Source organism: Phocoena sinus, chromosome 18, assembly GCF_008692025.1.
Source record: "Phocoena sinus isolate mPhoSin1 chromosome 18, mPhoSin1.pri, whole genome shotgun sequence".
Classification (NCBI taxonomy): domain Eukaryota; kingdom Metazoa; phylum Chordata; class Mammalia; order Artiodactyla; family Phocoenidae; genus Phocoena; species Phocoena sinus.
This window is the reverse complement of record NC_045780.1, coordinates 7221848-7229129: the sequence shown is the minus strand read 5'-3', so window position 1 is coordinate 7229129 and position 7282 is coordinate 7221848. Positions and strand designations below refer to the sequence as shown.

Genomic DNA, 7282 nt, shown 5'->3' with positions numbered 1-7282 from the left:
GAATGATCAATACCTTTATTGATGGAATGAACTGTTCATTGTATACTTAGAATATGATTCAAATGATCACAGCTTTTCAGTAGCATGTATAATGCATTTAGGAAGACAAAACTACAGTGTACAGTTACGGTAAAAAAGAAGGAAGCAAGCTTCTAGGTATGGCCTGTGTCTGATGTTAGGTGAGCCTCAGGCCAGGAGGAAAAGTCCAGAGTTGGTAAGAGAAGTGGCAAAGCAAATAAGAACTGTGAGGTGTAAGTTCATTTCTTTGTTTTATAGCACGGTTGGGCTGGAAGGTCAAGACGGTGCGTGTACGTCTTAGTATCTTAGACAAAAATCTTTTATTGTGTCCTCGTCGATTAATGAAGAGATGTAGGGTAGATATAGGGCAAATTAGAGTGATTTGAAGCTGGTTGAACAATCACTTCCCAAAAGTCTTGGTAATGGATCCATTCCAACTTTGACGGAGGTCTCTATTGACTTGCCACAGGGCTCTATCTTCAGCTGCCCTCTATACAATGTTGTTATAAGTGATATCCTGAAGAAATCTGTTGATGGCAAAGATGGGAGGAATAGCTTATACATTAAGATGCTAGAACCAGGGTCCAAAAATATTTTTAAAAACTGAAACAATGTACCCAGTCTAGTAAGACAGAATTTAAGAGGAAAGTATCCACCACTGGGCACCCAAAAGCTATCCACACAAGTCTAGGATGTTTGGAACCTGACATGTTAAATGGAACCAGAATGAGGCAAATACAAAAATGTGTCTGTGAAGACCTTGTTCAGAGTAGGCTCCCACTTGGCACTAGGACGTTTCCTTAAGCTCCATGGTATCAGTAGGTATTAGGACGGGGCGGGGGGGATGAGGGTGAGGGTGGGGAAGAAACTCAGGTGGGGCATGTGGTTTAAGAGTACAATGTGAAGAAAGGAAGAAAGGAAGAGAGAAAGGAAGGAAGAAAGGAAAAATGTGCGCAAGTTAGGCCTCACCTGGAATATTGGAGGCAAGTCTGGGTTACCACCTTTTACAGAGACTTTGGCCAGCCAGAAAAATAGAGAAGGCAGCAACTAAGATGGGAAGGGTCTTGAGATCACATCATATCCCTGCTCTCAACCCTGCAGAGTGAGGCCCTGTCGAGGCCACAGGACTCCTGGCTGCCTCTCAAACCTCCCCTCCTACTTACTGTCTCACTTCCCCTTTCTGTCTTGCTGACCTCCTTGATATTCCTCAAACATCACACATATATCATTGCAGGGCCTTCACTCCCTCCCCTCCCCCCATTCACATGGCTCACCACCTCAATTCACTCAGGTCTTTGCTCAAATGTCATCTCCTCATTAGGGCTCCCTTGCCTCCCAACTTAGGGGAGAAGCACTCCCCTTTCCCAGTCTCTGAACTTGCTTTTCCTTCAGTGTTTTGATTGCGGAGCACAGGCTCCGGACGCGCAGGCTCAGCGGCCATAGCTCACAGGCCCAGTCGCTCCGCGGCACGTGGGATCCTCCTGGACCGGGGCACAAACCCGTGTCCCCTGCATCGGCAGGCGGACTCTCAACCACTGTGCCACCGGGGAAGCCCAATGAGCAATTTTTAGCAGACTCAATGAGTACAATGAGGCCCTATTACAAACCTACAAGAGTAAAACCTCTGAGAGCTACTCAGACACTGAAGGAGCTACTTTGTGGATGAGGCTTTTCCCATGTGGCCAGGCTAGAGTGGCGAGTGGGCGCTGAGTAAGGGAGCTTCAGGAATCTCAGGCTCCGGGTAAAGAACTGTTTCCAAGAGGTGGAAAGGGTGGGCCTCTGGGAGCATCCCTGCCACTAGGCGTGTGTCCTCAGGTATGAGGAGGCTACTTGCCAGGGATATTGTTTGGAAGTTGAATTCGCTAATCCTGAAGACTTTTTTTCCCATTCCCAAATTTTGTGAGATTGTGGCAGGTCAGCCCACCTCTTTCTCGTTAAAACAATTTTGAATTTAGTCTACTGAAATAGTTTTTCTATGTGAACACATTTTTAGTGTTTTGCATGTGATAATGGGATTCAATTTGTAGAAATGATGCCCATTTTCAGAAACACAGAACAGAATATGTGAGATTTAGAGGAGAAAGACTTTGATTTCATGGGAAATGTGTGTCATTCTCTGAGAGCATCCTAGGAATGATCAGGATGTACCTAATTTTTCTTATTCACGTGTCTGATGTGCTTACCGCCCTTCTAGATAATTATAAACATTGCTTTCTGAGTATCTTTCTAGATAAGACATGGCATCTCTCCCAAGGAGAATTTTAGCACTCAACAGCGGAGAAAGGAAGCGAATTATCCCTTTGTAGCTCCTCGGGCACTTTAGGTAGGCAGCAATTATCCTGGTGTGGACAGACAGACAAGAGTAAACAAGACTCTGCTTTGCTTTTTCACCAAGGCAGTTTTCTTTTTTATAGCACTAAATGTTGTGTATTAACACAGAGCTCAGAGGACATAGAGGTCTGTGTATTTTTATAAATTAAAACAAACAAAAAAACATAACAGTGCTTGTAGAGGCCTCTGTGTTCCTCACTCGGGGGAAAAAAGCACAAAATATCAGTGTGGAGGGATTCCAAGTGCCTCCTAGCTAATCTCTGCTGCACTGCCTTACTCCCACAGTCCTGAAGCAGGCCCAGAGCAGAGAGATACGGCCTGAAAGTGTGTCATGGGAATTTGTGACTGTTTCTCTGGCTACGCGATGAGATTTTTGCTGCCTAGAAACGTCGGAGGTTGGAACCACACAGCTAGTGTTCTGTTAACCTAATATGTAGAAAAGAAAGTCTTTCTTGGAAGTCTGAATTTTTAAAACTTATTTCAAAAGGCGAACAAGAGAGCCCAAACATCATTTCAGCACATTAAAACAACAGCAGCAGAAACTGAGCTATGTGAAAGCTATATAAAGAGTGAACCTCGGCAGTCCAGTGGTTAGGGCTCTGTGTGCTCTCAGGGCAGAGGGCCCGGGGTTCAGTCCCTGGTCTGGGAACTAGGATCCCACAGGGCACGGGGTGTAGCCAAAAAACAAACAAACAAATCAATTAAAAAATATAAATAAATGAAGAGTGAACCTTCTTTCTCTCCCAGCATCAGCCAGATTCTAGAGCACGGTTTCATGAGATGGGAAGCGGAGTATGTGAATATTAGTTCCTGAGGAACTTCCCAGGAAGTGAATTTGAAGGGAAATGAGATCAGTGAAGCCAGAGCAACCCCAGGGTCAGAAACGAGGATGCTCCTGGGATATAGGACGACTGATGTTTCCCTGGGCATCGGCACCAGATGGTGGCTTTCCTAAGGGACTCTACATCATTGGGGCTGGGCTTTGGGTCTGACCCAGCAGTGTGGGCAAGACCTCTCTCTCCTGGTTCCTCTTGTGCCCTATAGAATAAATCAGTGGAATCCAGACAACTAGAGGACCAGGGTCCCAGCCACACTGCAATTTCTTGTTTATGCTTTACCCGCCTACTGCCTGCACTGGGCTGCGTGCTCCCCAGGACAGGGACACATCTTGTTCACCGTTGTATCCCCAGCACCTAGCTCGGCCCAGCCCCGAAGGAAGGCAGCCGTCAGTGAAGGTTTTTTGCACGTTACTGTTAAATGAAGTGAAAAGGTCCAAAAAGTTAACGCAAGCCTGCACTAACCCGCTTCGAACGGTGGCACAGACTGCGCGCTTGGGTTTGAGGGAGGGTTTTCTTCCTCCATGTGGTCTTGGGTGTTCAAGTAATGGGCACCAGAAGCCCATCTGGTTACCTGAAAACTCAGTTCTTTGGCGGTCCGGGTAGTGAGGACAGGGTCTGAGTCCTTGCTCACCATTGAATCTCGGGGTACAGTGCCTGGCACCCGGAGATGACCCACGAGCACTTGTTAAAACAATAAAGTGATCGCTACCGGCCCGACTTGCGCCTACTCGGCTGCTGTTATTACAGACTAAATGGACCTCTTTCAAAAGAGGCACGTTAGGAAACGGAATCGCCCTGAAGGGCAAACATGTTGGGGTAGCAGCCCTTTTCCTACCGCTCTCTGGGAAGGTGAGGAGAAACCTGGGAGGAAACTTCCCAGGGTCACGGTCCTGCACGGACCGCCGGCCTTGGGTTGACGAGGTGAGCGGGCGTTCCCGGCCTCGCTCATCACGCCAGAAAAGCCCCAGAACCAGAGCCGGCAGGTTGGGAGGCGAGGAAGGCATTTCCTCCCCCACGTGACAAGGCCACTCCTCCGACTCCTGCCGGATCCGCGCGGCCACCAAGTGTCTCAAAGGTGAGGACTGAAGAACTGCGGTGGCGGCAGTGGGAGGCGCGGCTCGCCGCCCCGCCGCGCTCCCTCCCCCACGCCTCCATTTGGTGAGTTCCTAATAGGCTCCGGAGTCGGGACGGAGACCCCTGCCGGCGGGACGCGGCACTGCGGCTCCCGCCCTCCGCCGCGCAGGCTGCGCCCCGGGAGCCAGCTAGCCGGCGAGCCGGGGAGGGTCCGCGCGGCACGGGACGTTTGTGTCCTTCGCGAGCCAGGTCTTGATTCCACCTCCAAGGGCTCAACGTGATCTCTTCTTTGGACGCCCTCCGAAAGATTTTAAAAGACATCTGTTCCCGTGTAGGGCTGCCCAAATGTCCCCCTGCCTCGGTTCCTGTCGACGTCTCTCGCCACCCAGGCCCCTCGCACCGACTGTTCCCAGAGCTCCCGGGCGGAGAGAACCCAAGAGCCGCCGTCCGCAATCAGCGGGTCCTTGAAGGGCAGGGCAAGGCCTCACTCGGTTTCTTTCAAGTTCACGGAGGCTAGCCAGACGGCTCTCGGGCAAGCAGTTGCCCACGCTCTGCTTCCGGCAGAGCCCTAAACCAGTGCCTGTACCTCTGTGTGTGTGTGTGCGTGCGTGTGCCTGCGCGTGTATGGGAGGGTGTGCAAGGTGAAAACGGGATGTACTCGAAATCACAATGAGAGAAGCGAACAAACTGAAGTGAGCACAGAGGAAGAACGACTTACTATGAGCCTGGGACCTAGTTGGAGAGGCAGGACTAACCTTGCGATTGTAATCGCCACTTTCCTTGCCGCCGAGTCCTAAGAGAAACAACTCCACGAAGGCTGGAGAAGAAAAAAATCTTGGGGCTGCTGGTCTGGAGCGAATCCCCTCAGAATGAGGGAGATTTGAGTCCTTGCAAGGCAAGGGGATGGATTAGGCCTTCCATGTCGAGAAAACAGTGGCTTAGGGTGATCTGCTCCTGGCTGGGCTGGGCAGGTGGAATAGTGCGCGCCGCCGCTGGTTCCCTGCAGTCCCGGAAGTGCAAAATGAGTCTGGAATTCCTACTTGGGATGGTTAGAGCGTGGTTCTCAAAGCGGCACCCCCTCTCCTGGGAACTCGTTAGAAATGCAAATTTGGGGGTCCCACCCTAGACACTGAATTACGGTCTCTGGGCCCCAGCAATCAGTTTTTTAACAAGCCCTCTAGGTGATTGTGGTGTTCCCTAAAGTTTGAGAACCCCTGGATTAGGAAATGGAGAATAAAGGAGCCGGCTGGGTGGCAGTCCCGGTGCCAGACAGTGAAAGCCGGGCTTCTTGCCAATAAGTAAGTAGGAATGAGGGTGTAACGCTGACAGGCATAGGCTGGAGGGAAGGGGATCCAGTTTGTGAGGGAGAGAGTGCTGAGTAAATGTTATTTTGGTCCCGTTGATGTGAGGGCAGGACACCCACGTGGAAATTCCTGGAGGCAGCGGGAAGGCTGAGCCTGATACACAGGTGGGAGAGCAGGGGTGGGCTCACCTGTGTGGAGCCGCAATGGAAGGAGTGGGTCAGCTCACAGAGGAAATATGTCTAGTGACATATGTTCAGGTAGAACATTCACAGTGTTGTACACGCATTGCCACCATCTAGGACACGGGGATGGGGGTGGGACGAAAAGTCCAAAACTTACAGGGAAGAGCTGGTCAGTGAGGAAGAAGGAAAACCCAGTCAGTGCGGTGCCACGGAGGCAGGGAAAGGGAAGAGGTTCAAGAAAGAACCAGTGGGAGGAGGAGAAGGGCTCAGACATGAGCCGGCCTAGGGCGGTGTTTTCTGACCCATTAGACGGCTGTGAAGCAATAAGGTTGTGAAACCAGCATTTCAAACAGTAATAGAAAATGTCAGCGTGTATCTTACATAGCAAAGATAGGGTTTCGTGAAACTTCTGTTTGATATGTTTTTTGGGGGGGGGAGTACAACATCATTTCTGTGTCATTCTTGCCAAAAATGTATAACGTTCGGGCAACTTGAAAAAACATCAGAGAAACCAAAATTGAGAGACTTGACAAAAAAACTGATCAATATTCTTCAAAAGCGTCAAGATCATAAAAGTCAAGAGAAGGCTGAGGCGCTGTCACAGATTCACGGGACTGAGGAGAAATAACTAAATGCAGCTTGGGATCCTGGATAGGATCCCGGAACAGAAAAGGGACATTAGTTGAAAACTGGGGCCTTTAGTTTGGATAACAGTATTGCACTGATGTTAATTTCCTGGTTTTGTTATTGGCTGTCCCACATCGGTCCCCAACAAGGGTTCTCCTGGCCGGTGTTGTTTGAGCCAATAAAACAAGACCCAGTTCAGTTCAGATGCTGTGGAAAATTTTATTCTGTGATCGAGGAACGTGGAGGCGGCAGCCTTAGGCTCTAGAGGATGTGCTCCCGGGACAGGTCGTGGGGTGGGGCTGCTTTATAAGGTCTCCGGCTGCAGGGAGGGGGCGGGGTTATTGCAGGACAGGCGCATGCGCAGCTGTACTGCTCCGGCTCCGGTTCCAGTGCTGTGTGCCGCCTCTCTGCACTCGGCCCGATTCCGCCATCTTGAATCGCGGTGTCTTATGGGGTGCTTTTGCACACGGCCTGCAGCTGAAGTGTCGGATGGGGCCGTCCAACGCTGGGAGCCGTAATGCGACTCGTTGGGTGCGAGGCCTCTGCACGTGGCCCCCTACAGGCAAGTGAAACTACACTAAGCGCAAAAGAAGCGTTTAGACCTTATCACCTAGATGCCATCTTATTTTCCCCAGGGACCCCCGTAGGCTTTGCGAGTGACGGTTTCGACAATTGCAGTATGGGTCTGTAAGATGTTAACACTCGGGGAAGCTGGATGAGGAGCGTTTAGTCTGTACTGTCTGCTATAACAAAATGCCACAGACGGGGTGGCTTATAAACAACAGACATTTCTTTCTTACCATTTTGGAGGTTGGAAATGCAAAATCATGGTGCCGACAGAGTCTGTGGTGACAACCCGCTTCCTGGTTCATAAATGCTGCCTTCTTGCTGTGTCTTAGGGGCGATA

At 50.3% G+C, this 7282-nt stretch overlaps 1 long non-coding RNA gene across 1 annotated transcript; it reads right to left on the bottom strand.

The window, feature by feature from the left end:
- Positions 1–6515, bottom strand: LOC116743144. The gene is made up of 2 exons (XR_004346692.1): positions 5018–6515; positions 1–545 (listed from the first exon to the last, which is right to left on the bottom strand). It is a non-coding gene; the product is annotated as an uncharacterized LOC116743144 (long non-coding RNA).
- Between the last annotated feature and the right edge of the window lie 767 nt (positions 6516–7282).